Source organism: Urocitellus parryii, chromosome 7, assembly GCF_045843805.1.
Source record: "Urocitellus parryii isolate mUroPar1 chromosome 7, mUroPar1.hap1, whole genome shotgun sequence".
NCBI classification, from domain to species: Eukaryota; Metazoa; Chordata; class Mammalia; order Rodentia; family Sciuridae; genus Urocitellus; species Urocitellus parryii.
In genome coordinates this window covers 101,664,748-101,686,847 of record NC_135537.1, presented here as the reverse complement: position 1 = coordinate 101,686,847, position 22,100 = coordinate 101,664,748, and the positions used below count along the sequence as shown (strand labels likewise).

The window sequence follows — 22,100 nt, the reverse complement described above, 5'->3', positions numbered from 1 at the left end:
ACCACCCTTCCCTGGGGAAGGCAGGAGGGTGGGGCAGCGGAGGCACAGGGAGGTGCAGGGACGAAAAGGCCCACCTCCCAGGTGGCTGGCTCTAGCTCCTTCCCTGGTTCCTTCTTCTCTTTCTCCCAAAGAGCTCCCAGGCCTTGAACTTGTTTGTGAGGAACAGGGGCCTCACCTGGAGCCCACTCACAAGCCTCCTGCTGACCCGAGCTGTCTGTGCCTCTTGGACAAGGCTTTCTCGGTAAGGGGCTCCCAATGGGGCAGGGCCTGGTCTCTCACAGGAGCTGCTGTGCGGCTGCAGTTGGGTCCACCTACCTGGTGGAGCCTGAGCATCTGCTATTGGGAGGAGCTGTGGCCTCTAGGAAGGGGTGACCTTCTTGGTCTCTTGACTCCACGGGCCAGACTGCGCTGAGGAACCCTTCCCTTAGCCTCCTGTCTAAGGAGGGGAGCCTGTCCAGCTGCAGGGGCAGTCCTGATCTAAACCAGGGGGCCTTGATGGCTGGAGTCCAGGGCGAGGGCAGCAGCATCTACCTTCTACTACCCAGAGCCACAGCCCTGCAGGCCAGAGCTCCTGGGGGCTGAGGGGTGGCCCTGTGAGCATCAGGAGTGGGAGTATGGCCTTGGGTTCCAATCAGGACACTTGGGGGCTCCACTGAGGAGGCCAGGAGCCGCTGGGGCAGGGGTCATCTCCTCAGCACGGCCCAGGCTGCAGCCTCAGATAAGGCACTAGAGAACTGGTCTGGAAGCTGACCAGGCTGGGGGCTGAGGACGGAGCTCAGGGGAGGATCTGGACCCTTCTGCAGACAAGAACGGCAGTCTCTTTCCTCCTTCCCTTGGGGGAGAGGGAACCTGCAAGGCAGAGCCAAGAATGGCTGGGGTGGGGGGTTCCTACAGAGAAGCAACAGGTCCCGCGGGGTGACCCGAAGAGGAAGGGCCAAAAGAGAAGATCTATGGGCAGCTGCGTGCATCTGGTGCTGGAGGGCCCTGTGTTTCAGATCCAGGGTGCTTGGGTGCCCTCAGACTATGCTGGGGACCCTGACCTGGCTTCATCTGCCATAGCCATCAGTCCCCTGCTGTGACTGTGGGGATGAGATCTTCCTTGTTGGGGTTTCCATGGTTGAACTCTGGGGGCAGGGGCAGCAAGCTGAGAGCAGCTGGCCATGAACTGGGCCTCTGCCTGGCTCCCACATTTCCTGTGTGTGGGTGGCCATGCAGTAGTCACCACAGTCAGAGGATTTGCTTAGTGGCCTGGGGCAGGTGTGTGTGTGTCCCTGCCTCAGCCCAGCCTTGCAGTGAGGGGGTAAATTAGTGGGGCTTCCTTGTCCACAGGTTATTTAGGAAAAAAAAAAGAGAAAACATAATAAACATAACAATCCTTCCAGCAAAAAAAAAGTGTTTTAAATGCATTTTTCCCTGAAGATTTCCAGTGTATTCCACAATGTTTAAAAAATAGTTTCCCCCCCCAAAATATATCTTAAAGCATTTGACACAGTGGTAATTGTGGTCTATGTGGTGCTGGATGTGGGCGAGGGGGCTGTGTCCCCTGGCCCTTGTCGCTGTGGGGCTCAGGACTGGTGAGCCACCAGCCGGATACCCGAATGCCCGCTGGAGCTGGTGCACGCTGGGATGCCGGTCTGCACAGGGGAGCAACTCGGGTATGCGGAGGACCCCCACCTGGCCCAGTGCCGGCTGCAAACCCTCCAGTTCGGGGAAGGGGCCCTGGGCGGCCAAGGGGCTGGAAGGAGGGGCAGACTCGGCAGCCTCCCCTCGGGGCTCGTCCTCAGCCCCTTCCTCTCCTCCGTCTTGGCTCTCTGTGCTCTGCCCTTTATCAGACTTCACATTTGTGACGAGGGTTCATGGGTGACCCAAGGGGGCAGTGGAAGTGTTCTGAGAACTCTTTGGAATTGGAGAGGGAGCCGATGACCCTGAAGCGGGAGGGGCTGTGAGGGTCGGTGATGAGGCCTTCGTGGGAGCTCTCGGGCGTACGGACGGAGCACCAGACCTTTGAGGGAACAAGGGGGAGAAGCAGCTCTGGGAATCAACTGAAGGCCAACTCAAGTGCCGACCTGGTGGGTCTTGATTTCTTTCTCCCCCGGTTCTGGGGACTGAACCCAGGGCTGCTCTCTCACTGAGCTACATCCCAACCCTTTTTCATTTTCTATTTTGAGACAGGGTCTTACTAAGTTGCTGAGGCTGACCTCGAACTTGTGATCCTCCTGTCTCAGCTTCCCAAGGAGCTGGGATTATAGGCATGCATTACCGTGTCTGGCTATGTTAAGAAGTTTCTAGAACCCCAGAACCAGGAGGGGCCTACTCCACCACATACAGGATATTAGTATTCTTTCTTGGCCCTTCCTTGAATCTCTCTAATGACAGGAAGCTCACCTCCTCACAGGGTAATGACCTGAAGATGGTCTGATGAGTTAGGGAGCTGGTGATCGGAGGGGACCTGTACCTGTTCCCCTAATGAACTCACCTGTGCAAACCCCAGGAAGAAGAGCTGGTCATTGGTGAGACCCAGCGTGGGCAAGGTCTGCTCCTCCCCATTCTTCTTTACCCAATTCTGGTAAGCCTGGGAGGAGAGAAGGCCAGAGGTTGAGGGCAGCCAAGACACAGGGGCGAGGGGCTAGTGTGCAGGCCGGGGCTGGTTTCTGGGGTCTGGGCCTCGGCTCAGCCTGGAGGATCCCTCCTCTTTCTCTGCTCCCTCCCTAAAGGGGAGTGCAATTGACCCAAAAGCCTAAAACGCCATACAATGCCAATGGATCTCCAATGTGCACTTTGGCGCCAGCCTCTTTCCTGATCTGGATATTCAACTGCCTTAGCTGGACACCCAAGGTCACATCCAACTCAGCATGGCACAGAAGGAATAAGTCACACACACACGTACCCTCACCAAACCTGCCACCATACGATGGCACCACCACCCTCCTAGTTACTCAGGCTCAAAACCCAGAGTGCCCCCCAACTCTTCCAGCCAAGCCAAACACCCCAAATCTGACCCTCCTTACCCTTCCCCCTGTTCCACACGGCCTCTTGCCTGGGTAACCACACAACAGCTTCCAACGGGTCGCCCTGACTCAGAGGAACCGAGGACACAAGCCTGGTCCCCTCCTCATGTGGCAAACAGTCTAGGTCCCTGTTGAACTATCCTCCTCTGCGTTCAGAGTGCAAAAGTAGCCACAGGCAACCTGTGGACACAGTGTGGCCAGGTCCCCCAAACCTACAGGGACAGGCTGGGGCTGGATTTACCCACGGGCTGCGGGCTTGCAGACCTGCCTTAAAGAAGGATTTAGGTCATGTCTCCTGTTTGACCCTGTAGTGGCTCCCACTGTCACCAGAATAGAATCAAGCTCATTTCTCAGTGACAGAGGCCCTTGCTTCCCACTCCTTCCACCACCCCCTGCCCCTGGCCCTTTTTCCTTGGTGAGTTGCCAGGCTGCCTCTCGGGCCGGGACCTGTGTCTGAGTCACTTGCTTTCACCTCTGGCCACCTGAGGGTGCAGGTCAGGGGCTCAGAGCCAAGCCAATGAGCTCAGATGGTAGCCACTTACTCTAGACTAGGATCAGAACCCAGAACTGGCTCTGTGCTCAGTGTCCTCCTGGGCCCTGCTGCCCTACCTGGCAGTGGGTGCCCCCTCAAAGGTAAGAAGGGGTCGGCTCTGCAGGTGGACCCCAACCTGGCTCTCTCCGGGGTCTCTCAGGCAGGTGGTCTCCGAGCAGAAGGCCTTGGGCACCCGGCTCAGGCTCTGCATCCACAGTCACTGCTCTCGTCCTCCCCACCCCCACCGACAGATGAGGAAACTGAGGCACAGCACTCCTGCAGTTTGCCAGGCATCTCTACGCTGACCTACTGATGAGGCATCTGGACAGATGTGGACCTGGACAGGTGCACAGGGGGAGCATACCTACCCGATAGGCCGCCTTGAGGCCCCCATTGTCTGCGATGTTCTCCCCAAGGGTGTGGCGGCCGTTCACGGGCTCCCCGTTCACGCTGTAGCTGCTATACTGCTCCACCATGCACTCGTCTGCTGCTTGAAGGCCTCCACCGAGGAGTTCTTCCACCAGGGCCAGAGGTTCCCTTCCTTGTCATACTCCCGTCCTTGTCATACTCCCGCCCTGTGGTCGGAGCGCAGGAGTGGCACCGTGGGACTGTCCCTGCTATCGCTCTTCTTCCCTCCCAGTGACAAGTGGGTTCCTCTGTCTGACCCCCACCCTCCAGCCTGCACAGGGACAGGATGCCCATCAGAGGGCCAGAGGACGGGCCAGACCGAGTGGGAGAGGGTGGGGGAAAGTGGCCAGGCAGGCGGCCGAGCAGCTGTGCAAAGTCTCTAGGCGCGGGGTGGATCTCCACTGGCCAAGGGCCTTGGATCCCAAGGAATGGAGGCCAGCAAGGGGCTAGTGGAGTTGACAGAATCAGGAGCACATGACAGGCCTGGTCTCCAGGGTCTCTGCCACTTCCTTCTTGTCCCCAAGCAGGGGGCAGTTGAGGAAGACCCTGGACATTAGCTGCTGAGGAGGGTGTGACTTCCACGTCTCTGATTCCCACTTTGCACCGAGCACCCAGCACCCTGCAGAAGGTGCTCGTTATAGTCTTCACACGATCCTCTCCACCCCCACCTGGATCTGTTGCACCCATTTTGCAGATAAGGAGGCTTGGAGAATGACGTAACTTGCCGAGTTGAGAGCATTTGGCAAGCGGCTGAGCCAGGGTTTAGACTCTGGTCCTTCTCTCCAAAGCTAAGTCCCAGGGAGCAGAGGCAGCGGGGCTAAGAAGCTGATGGGCTCTGTCTGAAGGGACCCCAAGGAACCTGTACCTTGATCATCAAAAGCGTGAGTCAGCTCATGGCCCACGACGACACCAATGCCACCAAAGTTTAAGGCCCTGGAGGGAGAAACGCAAAGTGAGAGCAAGGCCTCTGGCTCCTGCCCTGTCATGTGGCCCTCACTTCTTGGGCCTGAGATGTAGCAGAGTCTCTCGGGGCTCTGTGAGACACAGCCCTGGAGACAGTGGGAGGCTGGGCAGTCTAAGGGAGCCAGCTGTGCCCTGTGGGTGACATGCATGTGCTGGACACTCTAGAGGATCACTGTCCCCTCCCACAGACTAGCAGTTAAGCTTTAAAGCAAACGGAGCCTGGGAATGGGCCAGCACCTCTTCCCAAGCTCCACACGGTCATCCCAGGAGTCCAGCTTCTAAGACAGCGCCCTCACCCGCCAACTCCCTGGCTGTGACTGCTCTAAGCCACCATCACAGCAGTATTTCCCACATGGGGCTCTTGACTGCACAACTGTGCCACGTTCCCCGGTTGCAGGAGCTTTCGGCCCCAGAGACCCCTGGAGGGAAGGCAGGGGATGGGGGCTGCTGCGCATTGCACCCACGACGCTGCAATCCTAGGTCACCTGGCCACCGGGGCGCAGATGGCTCAGTAAGATGGCTGTCAGGGTCAGCTGCAGACACAGGGCTGGCTGAGGGGCGGGGGACCCATCCGGGCACCAGCACCAGAGATGGCCTACTTGGGCGAGGAGCGGGTGTAGAAGGGCGCCTGCAGGATCCCAGCAGGAAACACGATCTCGTTCTTGGTGGGCGAGTAGTAAGCGTTCACCATGGGCGGGGTCATGTTCCACCTGCAAGCAACAGGTGCGAGAGAGCCCAGGCGGTGGGCGCAGTGGAACTCCAGTGGGTTCTCCTTGACCCCGGGCCCAAGTCAGCACAAGGGCATCGGGCAGCACTGTTTCTGAGGGGGAAACTAGAAAACACCTGAATGTCTATAAATCAGAGATGTCACCTCAGAGGGTGCCACACCGAGGCGCTCACAGACAGCAAGGGGGACCATCAGATATTGAACTGAGGTTGTTTTTGAGGCTTGAAATGTGTCTAGAAACTGTTCTAAGGTGTGGTCTGTGGACAGTCCCCAAGATCCTCTGGTTTATGATGTCAAAACTATCTTCATTATAACATTGAGACACTTTGCCTCTGCCACGTGTTGAGATGTGCATCATGGTACAAAAGCAACCGTGGATGACACTGATGCCGCCTGGGCAGGGAGCCAGGCAAGTCCTAGTGGCCACCTCTCCTTCCCCAGAAGGTGCTCCAACCAAAACAAACCAGCCAGTCATTTTCATTGACAACACCCAGGAAAAAGTAGCCTAACTATTAATACCATTAAATCTCGGCCCCCAAGTACCAGTCTTTAATATCCCCTGTGACCAATGGGGAAATACCCACGTGATGCTTCAGGCCTCTCTCATCCTCTTCGGATGACTGACCAGCCATGGAATTTTGGACTTGGGCAACTAGGCAGACATGTTCTTGAAAATGAAAAGGGAAGCTTAGCACCTCAGGGGAAATAATTCACATTTTGTCATTTATTACCAATGATAAAAATCTGAGGTTTCAAAAAAACTAAAGTTTTAAAGAAAAATTAAAATTTTGGAAAACTTGTATTGACCATCATGAATTTGATAGTACTTTAAGACTTTTCTCAGGAGGTCAACTACGATGTTAACTAATGTGAAAAAAATTTTTTTTGGCTGCAGTATATGAGAGTGGAAAATCTGTAAATCTTAGTGGAACCACAATTTTTTTTCTTTTCTGTTTTATTTTTTCATACTGGGGACTGAACCCAGGGTGTGTAACCACTGAGCCACATCCTCAGCCCTTTTTAATATAGTATTTAGAGACAGGGTCTTGCTGAGTTGCTTAGGGCCTTGCTAAGTTGCTGAGGCTGGCTTTGAACTCATGATACCTCTGACTCAGCCACCTTAGCTGCTGTGATTGCAGGCGTGTGCTACCATGCCCAGCAAAACGCTATTTTCCAAAGGACCAATGCATGAGGCCATGATTATGTAAAAAATCCAAAAAGTGCAAGACAGATCAATGATTTTAGTGTACAGGGTATGAAAAGTTCATGGATAAGTTTTCAGATTTTTCATATTGTATTTTTTTGGGGGGGGGCAAGGAGGCTAATGGGGATTGAACTCAGGGCACATGACCACTGAGCCCCAGCCCAGCTCTATATTGTATTGTATTTAGAGACAGGGTCTCACTGAGTTGCTTAGTACCTCACTTTTGCTGAGGCTGGCTTTGAACTTCTGCCCATGCCTCCTGAGCCACTGGGGTTACAGGTGAGCACCACCACGACTGTTCAGATTTTCCACACTGCATTAGTCTTTCCTTTCTTGGGGACTGAACCCAGGGGTGCTCTATCACTGGGCTTCATCCCTTGCCCTTATTTTTTACTTTGCTAAATTTCCTAGGCTGGCCTTGAACTTTGGCTCCTTCTGCCTCAGCCACCTGCATAGCTTGGGTTGTAGATGAATACTGCTGTGTCTGGCTAGAAGACAAATTTAAGTGAAAATTTTTAATCTAAAATATAAAAAGCCAGGTAATTTGGCAGTAGTGTCTGTGCCATATTCTGAAGGTGAAGGCCCACCTACCTTCTTGTTTGTTAGGGGGACCCTGGTTGACAATGGAAAACTTGGAGGAAAAGGATGTTTGAACCTCCATTGCCCACAAGAGGGCGCCAGAGGCAAAGAGGACTCGTTCTGACTTTTGGTAAGATTTATCCTGTTTCAGGAATGGAGGGACTAGTACTGGGCTGACTACATCTAACTTTCCTGGGGAGACCATTTTAAAAAGAAGGGTCTTTCTCCAGATTATTCTGACTTATGATCTGGGGTAGAAGTTAGGCTATGGCCAGGTGCAGTGGTGCCCAACTGTAATCCAGCAATTTGGGAGGTAGAGGCAGGAGGATCACATGTTCAAGGCCAGCTTCAGCAACCTAGTGAGGCTCTCAGCAACTTAGTCAAACCCTGTCTCAAGATAAAAAATAAAAAAGGGCTGGGAATTTAGCCCAGTGATAAAGCACTCCTGGGTTCAATCCCCAGGAACTCCCTACCCCCGCTGCAAAAGCCCCCACAACCAAACACCACCATAACAACAACAACAACAACAACAACAACAACAAAAAACGTCAGGAGGCAACCCCCACACCCACACCCACATTTTTGGCAGTGTTGGGAAGGGAACCCAGGGTCTCAAGTACTAGGCTGTACTCTACCACTGAGCTACACCCTCATCCTAGGAGAATATTTTTGAAACTGCTCCCTAAGGGACACTGATGCACAGTGGGATTTGCAGTGTGTTCATGTGCTTGGTTATCAGCGCCCATCTAGAACCTTCCCCAGCTCTCAGGGAGACAGTGGGAGAAACCACCGCTCCTGTTTGTGAGGAGTTATGGGACATTCACCCATGCGGAGGGCCTCCTCTCAGGGCCTGGCTCTCCCCAGTTCCCACACTGGATTGCTTCAATGACCCCAGAACCAGTTCCCTTCCCTTCTACTTAGAAGATAATGAAATGAAGGCTCTGAATGCGGAGGCCATGAAGCTGGGATGTGGTGCCAGGCCTCCTCGGCCTCAGAGGCCAGGTTCACTCTGCCAACAGGCTGGGCACTGCGGCACACAGACTGGGGCCAGGATGGGCTCTACTCTGGCTTTTTTTGCAGAGGGTTCTGGGGATTGAACTCAGGGGCACTTGACCACTGGGCCACATCCCCAGTCCTCTTTTGTATTTTATTTAGAAACAGGGTCTCACTGAGTTGCTTAGCGCCTCGCCGTTGCTGAGGCTGGCTTTGAACTTGTGATCCCCTTGCCTCAGCCTCTTGAGCTGCTGGGATTACAGACATGTGCCACCGCACCCAGTGGCTTTTGGTTTCTTAATTTGAAAAGAGGGCCTCTGTGACAGTTACATCTGGCACTTGACAGTGGGTGGGGAAGGCAAGCTCAGCGGGGTGCATCCCCATGGTGGGGAACCAAGGCCTTCCTGGCCGGGCCTGGGGGACTCACTGGTCTCTGTTGGGGGCTTTCCTGAGCTGGTCAGCGGTGACCCTCCATGAGAAGTTGAAAAATCGCATGGCGTTCTCGAAATAGAGGTCTGGAACTGCCGTGTACTGAAGAAAGAAGCAGAGACACAGGATGGGAGCATGCCCAGAGGAAACTCAGAAACTCAGACCCCTCGAGTTGAAGGGATGGGTCGGCAGGCTCAGGGCCAGAGTGTGGGCTCGGAGCTGCAGGCTCCGCCCCTCTGGAGGCCTCTAACCTGCTGGGCCCAGCAACAACTGTCTCCTCCAGGCACCTGACAGTGTCACAGTGCTGCAGGATGCCCCGGCAGTGGTTCCCTTGGGCAAGAAGTATCTCCATCACTGTCCTGCAGGACTGTGACGATGGGTGTGTTCTCCGTGTGTTCTATACCCACACTGGCCAATATGGTAGACTCTGGTGACAGGTGGCTACCGAGCATTTCAAATGTGCTAGTGTAATTAAATTTTAATTAACTTAAGTTTTGATGAATTAAATAGCCCCCCATGGCTGGTAGCTAACAAATTGGACAACACAGATTTAATGAACCACGCTGGAATCTAGCTCTGAAATGTCAGGGGACAGGAGTTATCATGCCCCTACCCCTGGGCAAGGCCTCTCAGCTCCTGACAGGTGCAAAGCCCTCCCCCAGGTCCACTCCAGATCTTTACGGTGTACCCAAGGGCTTCGATAAAACACTGGGCCCTCAGGGGCGGGCCCCTGTCCTGTGGGCCCTGCCTGAGCTATCTCCAGGAGACTCTGGGTCTCGCACCATGATGACCCTGGGGTGTCTGAAATTATTCTCAAGAAACATGGCTGTGGAATGAGTCTCCTATTCTCAGAAGCAATTTTAATAGTCTTAGGTTTTAAATAGAACCATGATGAGAGGTTATTATAATTTCAAAAATGCCTGAATTTCAGAAATTTCACTCATGAGAAGATAGGAAACTATCATTTGGGGCAAAATCACAACCCACTTAAAGGGGTGATGTGCCGAAGGTTCTGGCAGCAGGGAGGCAGCAATCCCCCTCTGCCTCAGTGGAGTGTCACCGTGCATTTGGGATGGCTGCCTCCTCGTTCCCATCCCCATCTCAAGGTCAAAATTTGAGGTCCAAGTTTTCTCTGAGGAGGTCGGGGTACAACCCTGAAGACAGGTGGCCGCTCTGGAGCAGGAGCGGGGGTGTGAGGGGCTTCACATTTCTACCCACCCTGTGGTGTTTTAGGGCCGCGATGCTGGCCAGCTGACCCCAGCCCTGTGGGCTCTGGGCTCAGGGTCATTTGGTGCTGCACCTTTTAGGATCTGCTTCCCCAAGACCTTTTTTTTAAAAATTTTTTAGTTGTAGATGGACATAATATCTTTATTTTTTTATTTATTTAATGTGGTTCTGAGGATCGAACCCAGGGCCTCATGTGTGTGAGGCAAGCACTCTGCCACTGAGCCAACCCCAGCCCCCCTGCCCCCCGTTTTATGTAGTGCTTGGGTTGAACCAGTTGGAGTCATGATGCGAGGCCAGCGTTCTCCCACTGATGGCTGTCATGATGCCAGGTCAGCCTCCCTGCCTCCAGAAGCCCTGGGCGTCCTGCCCACCTTGGCCCCTCCCCAAGTGGGCACTTGGGATGGCAGGGTGTAAGCCACTCACGTCATTGAACACTTTGTCCAGTTCCTTGGGGTCCATAATGAAGTTGGGGTAGCCTATCATGTTGTAGATGGCGTCCGCCTAGATGGGACGGACACAGAACTGAGCACCTGCGATGCTGGCCAGCTGGCCCCAGCTCTGTGGGCTCTGGGCTCAGGGTCAGGTCAAGGGGCGGGGGATCAGGCACCTCCCCACTTAGGACTTTCACATCTCTTTTTGGAAACATTCCCTCCTTGCCTAACTTAACTTTTTAAAAAAATATTTATTTTTTAGTTATAGGTGAACACAATATCTTTTTTCTTTTTTTACTTTTATGTGGTGCTGAGGATCGAACCCAGTGCCTCACACAGGTGAGGCGAGTGCTCTACCGCTGAGCCACCACCCCAGCCCCCAGTTAATCTTTTGGGTTTCTGATTAAATGTTGCTTCCCCAAGGGAAGCTGCTATGGTCCAAATGTGTCCCCAAAGTTCAAGTGTTGGAACCCTTGGCAGGTGATGAGGTTCTGAGGATCCATCCCCCACCGCTGGGGAACTGGGAGCTGTGGAGGGAGCGGGCACCACAATGGCTTGGTCCACCTCTCTTGCGCGTGCTCTCCTGCCTGTCCACCTTCAGCCAAGAGATGTGTGACACTGGGCTTCAGGCTGTCCCCCCAGCCTGCTAGACTGTTCACAAGGCAGGTCAGCATCCATGCGTGCCCAGGGGACAGGCTGGCCTCTCCTAGCCCTGCTCTCTCTCTGCTGCTCTCGCCCGGTGCAGGAAGTCTGGGTGCCCAAGCTCCTGGGCGGCCTCACCTTCTCCTTGGCTGACTTCCAGGTGTCCTCATCCATCCACTTCAGCGTGCTCAGGCTCTCCTCAAAGGCCTTCTTGATCTCCAGGAATATCTCGCTGGCCTGAGGAGACAGATGTTGCACCCTCAGCTCTGGGCACTGGCCCCCTGGATGCAACCAGTGCCCCAGGCAGGATGACACTGGACCCGAGGTCAAACTGAGGTGGGTTCAAGGCCTCGGGTTCTGCAGAGCGGGCTAAGAGGGTGCCCACGGCTGTGCTTCCAGACCATGTTCCTAACATGGACATCCTGCGAGATGAGACGGGCCTTCCGCGCACTGGTCTCTGTGGTCGAATGAGCTTGGATGTGCCTTGGGGAAGCAGAAAGGTCTGCAGCAGGACTTTTCGGAGCCTTTAGTATGGTGGAGTGTTCTTTTGGAGCCATCCAGAAGACATGGCCTCTCCCAGGCTGATGGGATCCTTTTTGATGGAATAGAGCTTTAACACCCAGAGAACTGGATTTGAGGAGCACTCAGAAAGGCCACACTCAGGGCGCAAATGGCAGCTGTTGAGGGTGACGATGCACGGGCAGACCCGGGGGGCCAAAGATAGAAGATTCTGGGGAAGGGGAAGGCAAGAGCCTTGGGGATGGGGCCAGACAGACCTGGATTCAGATTCTGCCTCAGCAGATGTGATAAACAATTGCTGCCATTGACTGTAGCTTATTTTGGGCCAGGTGTTCTTTACGTGTAGCATCTCATTTTGTTATGGCCAGGCTGTGTGGGCAATGACCACACAGACTCCATTTTGCCCTGAGACTCCACATCATGTAAGAAACGCTCCTCCCGTGGAAAAGCTCCGCCTCTGCACCCATCAGCGAGCGGTTGCCTAGCATAGCATGTTAGGTAGCACAGATGGCAATTCTTATACAACATAAAAGTGTCCCTTCTTCAGTTCCCATTTTTCTTGGACAATCTACCCTGTCAGAGGTGGACTTCTAGATGTTAGTAGCCATTCTTTAACTTGTCCTCGACTAGGGTCGTTTTGGCCCACCCTCTTTACTGCTTATGATTTTAGATCTTATGATGTTTGTTTATGGTTTTGAGTCATAGCAACAGCCACTTATGCGTTAATATGGTTTTGGACTACAAAAGGTGTGCTCGAACCCTGGGAGGGGGTGGAAGGGTGTGGACTAGCAGCCTGGCCCTTGGCCTGTCTCTTGCTTTAAGATCGACTTGGTGATTTATTGCAATCTCACCTTAACAATTTAACACCCCTCTGCAGACGGGACAGCCCTACTTTCATGTCCCAGGTGAGGGGAGAACACCGCTCAAGTCACCCAGCCAAGTGACAGAGCCAGAATCTGAGCTGGGGGCTGGCTGTCTCCCCAGCACTCAGCCATGATGATCCTCTACCTGCCCGAATAATTCTGTCACCCTCAGAGTAAGAAAAATGTCACTTCCAGGTCAACATTACCTGGTGGGGTCCTTCACAGCCCCAGGAGGTGGAGATGGCTGTGGTAGCCTCGTGGGGTCACTGGGAAGATCAAATTAAATAACACAAACTGGCCTGGCCCTCAGCCATGGAAGTCATTTAGTAAGTCATACCCTGCAGCCTGAGAAGACGGCCTCTGAGTTAAAGAAGGCCCCAGGATCCTGCGGCCTGGAGCAGGAAAGGCCCAGGGTAGAGCAGAGTGTGGGCTGTCAGGCTGGCGGCAGGGTGGGGGATGGTCCAGCAGATGCGATGCCCACTCTGTCCACAGGGGAGGTACTTACTATGTTCTTGCTGTCCTCGGCGAAGGTCACTTTGACAAACATGGGGCCCAGGGCAAAGTCCAGGTTGTTTTCCATGTCACTCACGCAAAACTTCCAGCGAGGAAGGCAGGTCTGAAAAACACGAGCGCAGAGGGTCACTGGGCCCAGTCCTCCTTCTCCCAAGGCCTGGCTGGGAGGTGGCGCCATCGGAGGCCTGTGCTTCCCCCAGAACTCCAGGGAGACAGACCTCTTCTGGCCACAGAAGTTACTTTAGGGCACAGACACCCCTCATGGCCACCATCTACTGTCTCCTGAGTACCAGCCTCTGTGCTTGGCACTTCACGAAGGTCTGCCACTGAGCACCCCTAGCGGGCAGGGATGGACCACTGGACAGACAGGAAGCAGAAATTCAGTAAGGGCAGTCACTGGTCCAGTAGGTGACAGTGGGTAGGGGTGCCACAGGGATGGGAACTCTGACATGCCTGGTCCTCCATCCGGGGCTCCCGCCAACTCCACCTGGTCCTGCCTCCTGGAGGACACAAGGAATCTTGGAGGTGCAGAAACTCGGGAAGCTGCCCGTCCACCTGAGCAACGACAACCTTCCCAGAAGGCCAGGGGCCCAGCCCCATTTACAGCCTCCTAGAGAGAGAAGGCCACAGTGACATCACAAAACTTCAATGTCAGCTTTTTTTTTAATGTGCTAAGGATGCCAGGCAAGCGCCTCACCACTGAGCCGCATGCCCACCCCAACCCCAGCTCTTTCCTTATATTTTATTTTGAGATAGGGTCTCTCAATGCTCATTGCCCAGAATGGCCTTGAATTTGCAATCCTCCTGCTTCAGCCTCCCCAGCAGCTTGGATCACAGGTGTGTCACTGTGCTGGGCTTAAGTTGGTTCTTCCTCAGTCTCACCCACAAGCAGTGCTAGCCCACAGGACACCTCAGTATGAACCAGAAATGGTCCTTGAGCTTCAGCTCCCCAGAACATGGGCTGATAAAGAGCACTGGGAGGGTTTCAGCCTCGCTGTCCCCCTGCCCGGCCATCCCTCCATGGACAGTGTGTATGACCAGGTGTGATGACCCTGCTTATGGAAACCGGTCCGGCTGCAGGGTCCTCTTAACCCTGAGGAACAGGTGTGACAACCAGCTTGGGGCAGCCTGCTTCACACCAGCCCTACTGCGAACAACCCAAATGCCCATCCGCAGACAGATGGATAAACAAAATGTGGTGTTTTTCTACAGAGACATACCACTTGGCAGCACGGAGGAACCAGCTACTCAGAGATGCCACAACATGACGAATTCCACAGACTCACTGAGCCAGGCGGCCAGGCAAGCAGCGTAGGACTCGGCTGCCCATCTGCAGCACCTCGGGGAGACTCAGGAAGGGGCCCGAGGGCATGCCGGGTAACTGGGTCCACGGAAACCTTGTTTGTCCTGACCGGGCTGGTGGTCACACGCACGACTTCATTGTCACAAATCAACCAACTGTATCCTTCACCCACACTCTATGCACATGTGTGTGCATATTGTTTTTAAGTGCTGGGGGTTGAACCCAGGGCTTCACACATGCTAGGCGGGCTTTCTTTCTTTTTTTCTTAATGGGTTGCTATGGATGGAACCCAGGGCCACCCTAACACCACACTAAACTACTCTATGTCTCAAATTTTTATTTTGAGACAGGGTCTCCCTGGAATTACCAGAGTGTGCCACCATGGCCAGGTATACTGAATACTCTATTGTATGTAAATTATGACTTAAAACATTTTTTTTTTCTAGTCAAGAAGGAAGGGAAGGCCATTCTAGTCTAAGTGTAGCCCCTGGATTCTGCTTAGCTGTCCCAACCTGTGTCCTTTTCAATGGCTGCTTTCTGCTCTCCTCTCCCTCCTGCCCGCCACCCTGCCAGCCACTGGGAAGCCCACAGCTGGACACCGACTTGGCCTGGATATGCTTAGGCCGAGCACATAGTGAGTCACAGCTAGGGAGTCTCCAACTTTGAGGCTGGGCAGAGGCTCTGACGGCTGGATCACGGGCAGATTCTTATTGTCTTCTGCCCGGCGTCTCTGGAGAAGCCCATTCACTTTACACACACACATTTGTCCCCTGAGTGACTCCTCTGCTCGGGGACTGTGCCAGGTCTCAGGAATTTAGAGCTGAATCAACGGCGGGCCTGCCCTTGAGGACTCTGTGGAAATGCCCAGAATATCCAGCAGGAGACAGAGGTGCAGTAATGATGTCAACAGCCGTGACAGCACCGAGCGCCTGAGAGCCCAGGGTGTGCAGGCCGCATGCCTAGAATGCTCCAGGGTGACTAAGGGAGAGGAACGAGGCACAGAGAGGTTAAGTCACTGGCCCAAAGGGAGCACCCAGGGAGTAAGTGCTGCGGTGGGCTTGAGCCCAGAGAGTCTGGCTCCAGTGACTTCCCGCAAAAAGGCCACTCTGACTGCCTACGACAAAGGTTTTGGAATGAGGAGAAAACTCTTTGAAACAACAAAGGGTCAGGCAGGTTCATCTGACATGGGGGCCACCTCCGGGCAGAAAAGGAGGGGCCAACAGGCCCCTGAGGAGGCTGTGTGACGTGTAGCCTCTTCACCCTAACCCAAGGAGCACCAGCAGGGAGTGGAGAGGGGTCCCTCCTCCCCACCAAGATCTGCGGATTGTAGGCAGGTAGCACGGGGACAGCCGGCCAGGCATGCAGCAGAAGCTTCCGCCTTTGGAACCGACTTTACGGCCTGAGGAAATGGAGCCCAGGGATCACCTTTTCACAGACGGGAAGACTGAGTCCCTGCCCCATTTATGTGACCCGCCCAAGGCTGTGTGGTAAGAAGCAGAACCTCCCATTCAAATCTCTGCCCAGCCTCCCCTGCTCTGCAGCCGGGGCACTCCCAGCCATTCTCTGAGCCTTAGGTACATGAGGGCAGGTCATCCCTGGCACCTCCCAGGCAGGCAGGGCTCCTGGGCACATATCCATCCCACCCATCTTGGTATTCCCACACTGGGCTTGGGGCCTGGCCCACGGTGACAGTGCAGGAGTAACTGTTTGTTGGATGCGTAAATGAGATGGGGAGGCCTCATTCTTGGCATCAGAATTCTTGGCATCAGCTTCTCGGGCGAGAGGGAGGGAGGGAGGCCTGGAAGCCTCTTACAAAAGGAGCCGCAGAGGTTTGGGGGCACTTAAGATGGGTGGAGCCTACTGGGTCTGGGGCCTGGGACTCCTGCTCCCTGAGAGAACCTGGATCTGGACTGGATTCCCCTGACCACAAACAGGGAGGATAAGAATCAGGGAACCCTCGTGAGCAGGTGTTTGATGCTTCTGGGGAAGAAGTCCCCACCTTTAGAGTCACAGTTACATAAGGAGAGCACTGACATCTCCACGGGGAAGCAGCTGGAGGGACAGAACAGAAACTACCTTCTCTGCAAACCAGCTGAGTTGTTAAGACTCCTCTTTGTGCTTTGGCTTGGCATAACCACCTCCTTCCAGAAGCCTCTGCCCATCCTGAGGGCCTAAGTCCCCATCAGTGTTCCCATGACCCCAGATGGACCCTCAGTGGCCTCTTCATTCTCCTCCTAGACTCAACCCTCGTAAATGCCACAGCCCTGAGGGTACAGTGGTCTTACCAGCCCCAGGGCAGAGCACACAGTAGGTGCTCAGCATGAACCCAGGAATCACTGTTGCAGCTCACCTTCTTGGTCCCATACATGACTTCCATGAACTTCTCGTCGGCGTCCTGAAAGCACTGGTCGAGGAAGGAGCTCGTTTTCCGCACCAGGTTCCAGATCATGTAGTTGTTCAGCAGGCTGGGGAAGAGGACGCTGGCTCAGAAATGCCCGGGGCTCCCGAACAGCCTCACCCAGACCTCCTTCCTAGCCTACCTGGGGCTCGGTTGGTGGCTGCCTTCCAAGCACATGGAATGTAACTCTCCGAGGAATGCCTGGGGCTCCGCCTAGAACCCCCCAGTGTCCGGTGCAATCACTTGCATACCAGCAGTGCTCAATACATGCTGCTGCTTAGCTGCTTTGTGTCTGAAGCTGTGAAGCCCCTGCCTAGAGACTTGCCTGGTGGTGTATGCTACAGTGGGGAGGAGGCTGCCATTCCCTGCTGAAGGCCAGACAGGAAGTAGAGGCCTTAGAGCAGCAGGGGCAGGAAAGGAAGCTCTGGCCAGCCAGGTTTCATGAAGACAATTCCCATGTTCCACCCACAGGGCACAGGGAACCTATCTGTGGCTGACCAACTGACCATGCTGAGTCAAGTTTGCAAAGATGTTACCTTAGTACAAAGAAGTTCACTATATTCAACATCTAGCCTCAACCAGAATCACCCTGAAAGTCTGACTACGGGGGAGGGTATGGCAAATATTGCATGTACAGTTGATGGAATTCTATGCAACTATAAAAATGATCCTCACAGAGGGTTTGGGATGGCACTGGGAAATATTTATAATGAAAGTCAAGGCAAGGCTTGGAGCAGTGGTGCATGTCTGTAATCCCAGTGGCTCGGGAGGTTAAGGCAGGAGGACAGTGAGTTCAAAGCCAGCCTCAGCAACAGCAAGGCCCTAAGCAACTCAGTGAGACCCTGTCTCTAAATAAAATACAAAAAGTTTGGGGATATGGCTCGGTGGTTAAGTGCCCCTGGGTTCAATCCTCAGTACTCCTACTACTAAAATAAAAATGAAAAGTCAAGGGAAAAGTAGATTATCCATCTAGTAACATTAAGGAGGAGGAAGAACTATGGATTGGAAACCTCTCTTCCCTCACACCTTCTCTCCCTGATATGCACACAAACAAACACCCCCCAAAATGACCAAGAGTAGTATTTTGAATAATTTTACATTTTTCCTATTTTCTGTATTTTTCAACATTTCTATAAGCCTTTGAAATAAAAAAAATAAAATAAAATAAAAAAAACTGTAAGTATTAACCAAAAAAATTATGGGTGGTATTGGCAGCGTCCTGTTCCATGCCAGGAACGTGTTAAAACATGAATCATTTTGTGTGATTCTCACGAATCCCCTGCTTGGTAGGTGCTATCTGCATCTCCATCTTATGGGTGACAGTATGACCCTGACAAAGGACAAGGGACATGCCCAAAGCTACACAGATGGCTGAGGGCAGCAGGATTTGAAGCTGCCCAGGGGACCAGCAACCTCTGCTGCCTCTCGGGGAAGCCCACCAGGGTGCGGAACCCTGCCCCTCCTGCCCAGCAGGGCTGCCGGCCTCACCATCTGTCCGTGGCGTTGATGAGGGCAGACACCTGCTCCAGGTAGTCCTTGTCATAGACCACAATGGGCTCCGACGCGTTGATCTCCACGGGGTGGAAGATGGCATTGAGGAAGGGCAGCCAGTTGATGGCTGGTGCCAAGGTCTGCAAGGGAAGGGGACAGCGTGAGGCTGGAGGGTGGCTTCTCCTCAGCCCCGTCTTTGGGTGTCCCTCGGAAGGCATCATTGTGCCTCTGCCCTGGGACCACGGTGCAGATGGAGCTCCAGGCAGAGGCTGGCTGGCTGGTGAGCACTGCTGTGGACAGCGTCCCCAGGAGCCAGAGGCAAACCTCATCTGAAGCGGAACCAGGGTGGGATGAGAGGCTGCAGCAGCAGGCACAGCAGCCACCACCATCACCATGCCCTTCCCATGCGGCATGTGCCACTGCCCAACTGACCAAGCAGTGGCCACAATTATCCCCATTTACAGAGGAAGACATGGAGCTTCAGACCCCTAACAATTAAGAATCAGGAGATGGGCTAGGTAGCTTTCCTGGTGTAGCTTTCTTGCTTATGAGCTGTGCAACCTTTAATAAGTTAATGTGCCCATCTGTGCCTCAGCACCTCATGTGAAAAACTGGGATCATCATGACAATGAGTCCCGTATATCTGGTAACTGGGAGGGTCACACACAGAAGCCAGAACTGTCCCACTCAACAAGGGTGTCAGCAGCAGCAGTCTGCTGCAGAGGATCCAACATTCAGGAGGGCCAGCGTTGTGGGGTAAACTGTAGTCCACAGGTGAGGCTGCCGAGGGGGGAGTTGGGACAGCAAAGTCGGTGATGACTGCAGCAAGAAGGGAGAAGCCTGCAGCTCAGCCCTGCACACACTAGGCCCGCGGCTCTTTGTGCTTGTTTGTTTTGGGGAGTTATTGGGGTCTGAACTCAGGGCCACTTTACCACTGAGCCACACCCCCAGCCCTTTTTATTTTGAGGCAGCTAAGTTGCTTGGGACCTCACTAAGTTGCTGAGGCTGGCCTTGAACTCTTGATCCTCCTGCCTCAGCCTCCCAAGCCTCTGGGATTATAGTAGGCATGCACCATCATGCCCAGCGGCAGCTCTGTTTTTTTTAAAGTATTTTTTTAGGTGGACATGATGCCTTTATTTTTATTTATTTATCTTTATGTGGTGCTGAGGATTGAATCCATTGCCTCACCCGCGTTAGGAGAGCGCTCCACCACTGAACCACAACCTCAGCCCCAGCAGCTCTGTTTTAAGGACCTAAAATGAGAACCTGTACCCAGGGCTTTCCAAAGAGACACTTGGCTTTTCATAACTATCAGCTCCCAACAGATCTCACTTTCCCTTTGGCACCCCAAGGTGCCCTGCTCAGAGGTGTCTCCCCCAACACCTCCACATCACGGCCAGCATCTCCTGCAGCAGCAGCCTCCAGCCATGCGAGCTATCCCTCTTGAGGTTGCAGATTTTTGTTATGAAGTACTACAACATTTTAAAAATAAATTGTGGTAAAATATGCTGCACATTTGTAATCCCAGAAACCCAGGAGGCTGAGGCAGGAGGATCTCAAATCAAGGCCAGCCTCAGCAACCTAGCGGGACCCTGTCTCAAAATGAAAAATAAAAAGGGCTGGGGATGTGGCTCACCCAGCTGCAGATGACTTTTGCAAGACTTGAACTCTGTGCTTTCCACTTCCCACCCCCACCTGTCTCTGTGAGTCTGACGCTGGCCTGAGCGGCCCGGCTTAAGTGCAAACACATAGAGATTCGGGCTTCAATGCTGGCGTGTGTCCCTTGGTGTCACTTCCTCAAGCAGAGCTGTGCAATGTGTCTGCTCTGGCCCTGTATTCCCCACACGTTCAGTTATTTTTAGTGTGCAGTTTTACAGAACATGAGGCTTTGGGCTGCATATCTTGTCTTAGCAAAGACACCTCTACATGTCAATCACTTGGATGGGCACCTGACTTAGCCAGCAAATCCAGAAATTACGATCATCGCTTAAGACCTTCCAAAAGTGGCCCTGGGCCTGGCAGATTTCAAACTCCATTCTCTATTCTCTTGAAAGGGCAAAATGTAAGACGAATACGGGAAGTGAGAAATGCATTCCCTTTATACAGGAAAACTGTACCCATAAAGCCACCTAAGATCCACCCCCGCCTGCTGGGACAGGCAGTCAGTCACAAGACCCCCAATTCACAGAGGCTGAGTTTGCTGATCAGGGAAGGTGACTTTCCTGAGGTTATATGGTTTACTGTGGGGGTTAAATAAAACTCAGGGCACTCGTCTCTGGGTGTATTTGGCGGGGTGCTGGGGATTGAACTCAGGGCCTTGAGCAGGCTAAGCACAGGCTTTACCACTGGGCTCCACCCCAAGGCCATTGTTCCTGGGTTTATTTATTTTTATTTTTAAATTTTTTTTGGTTGTAGATGGACATAATACCTTCCTCTATTTATATGTGGTGCTGAGACTTGAACCCAGTGCCTCACACGTGCAAGGCAAGCGCTCTACCACTGAGCCACAACCCCAGCCCCTGCTCCTGGGTTTAAGTGGACATCTAATCCATTGGGGAACAAACATCTCAAAGGACAGATGAGGCTGGGGACGGGGCGGGGGCAGCTCCCAAAGGCGGTATTGTGCTGGTACAAGTCATCGACCAGTTCTCAGTAGGGGGCTGACTGGCGTCATCCCTGGGTGAATGTTCCCACCAACACTGATGGCAAACCCCCATGAGGCTGGGAAGAGAAGTGCACAGTGGGCCCCAAGCCGGCAGGCGCCAGCGCAGCCCTGCAACATGAGCTGGGTGACATGAGCTGGTGACATTGAGCTGGGAGTGAGGAGGCCTAGATCAGAGTTCCCAGCAGGAACCAGCTCTGGGCACTGTCTATCCTTTCCCTAAGATGGGGTCAGTGACCCTGCCCCCAGAGCTGACTGCCTCAGGCCTCTCAGCCTGGCCTCCCCCGTGGCCCGGAGCCTCCCATCTCCCTGGCAGGAGACCCTCAGGCCAATCTCTACATTTCTGTGGCCACAGAATTCAGAGGTGTGTGATGAGTCCTTCAAACTGGGTCCCACAATCAGGGTCACCTGAATGCATGGCCTGGCGGCAAAGACCCTGGGAAAGTGGGTTAGTTTACTGAATGTCACCAGTTACAGGGCTCACGAGAGCTTTATGAACTGAGGTGGGGGATCCCTGGTGCAGGGTGAGGCATCAGGTGGGGAAAACCCTACTACTCATCACAAACCTGCTCGTTCCGGGAGAGCAGAGTCCTGACAGGGCAATTCTCACAACTCGGAGATAAAGAGGCTTGTGCTGACAGCAGGACATCCACATTTCAGTGTCTTGCTTTAGTGAACTCCTGAGACGCAGGTGCCGAGATCCATCTCCATGGATGTGGAAGTTTTGTTTGTTTGGTTGGTTGGTTGGTGCTGGGGAATTAAACTCAGGGTGCTCAACCACTGAGCCACACCCCCAGCCCTATTTTTTATTTTCTTTAGAGACAGGGTCTCACTGAGTTGCTTAGCACCTTGATTTTTGCTGAGGCTGGCTTTGAACTCACTATCCTCCTGCCTCAGCCTCCCGAGCCACTGGGATTACAGGTGCGCCTGGCTAATGCAGCAGTTTTAATGGACTAGGACACTCTGCCCTGACTCAGATCCCCTAGAGGCAGGCCCAAGAGCTGCTTCCCACGCCCACAGCCTAGGAGGACCGCTGGGCACCAACCAACTCAGGCCTGAGGTGTGGGAAAGATGAGGGTGCTTTCAGGCTTCATTTTTACAGGAGAAATGGCAGAGGATGGGGCCGAGGCCCAAACAGCCTGTGGGACTGGAGGTCCTAGAAAAGAATGAGAAGGCCCCCCTCCATCCCTAGAGCAGCAGAAGGTGGT

At 53.7% G+C, this 22,100-nt stretch overlaps 1 pseudogene; it reads right to left on the bottom strand.

The window, feature by feature from the left end:
• Nucleotides 1–1,828: 1,828 nt before the first annotated feature.
• LOC144256080 (endothelin-converting enzyme 1-like) overlaps nt 1,829–22,100 on the bottom strand; it is a 39,918-nt pseudogene continuing 19,646 nt past the window's right edge.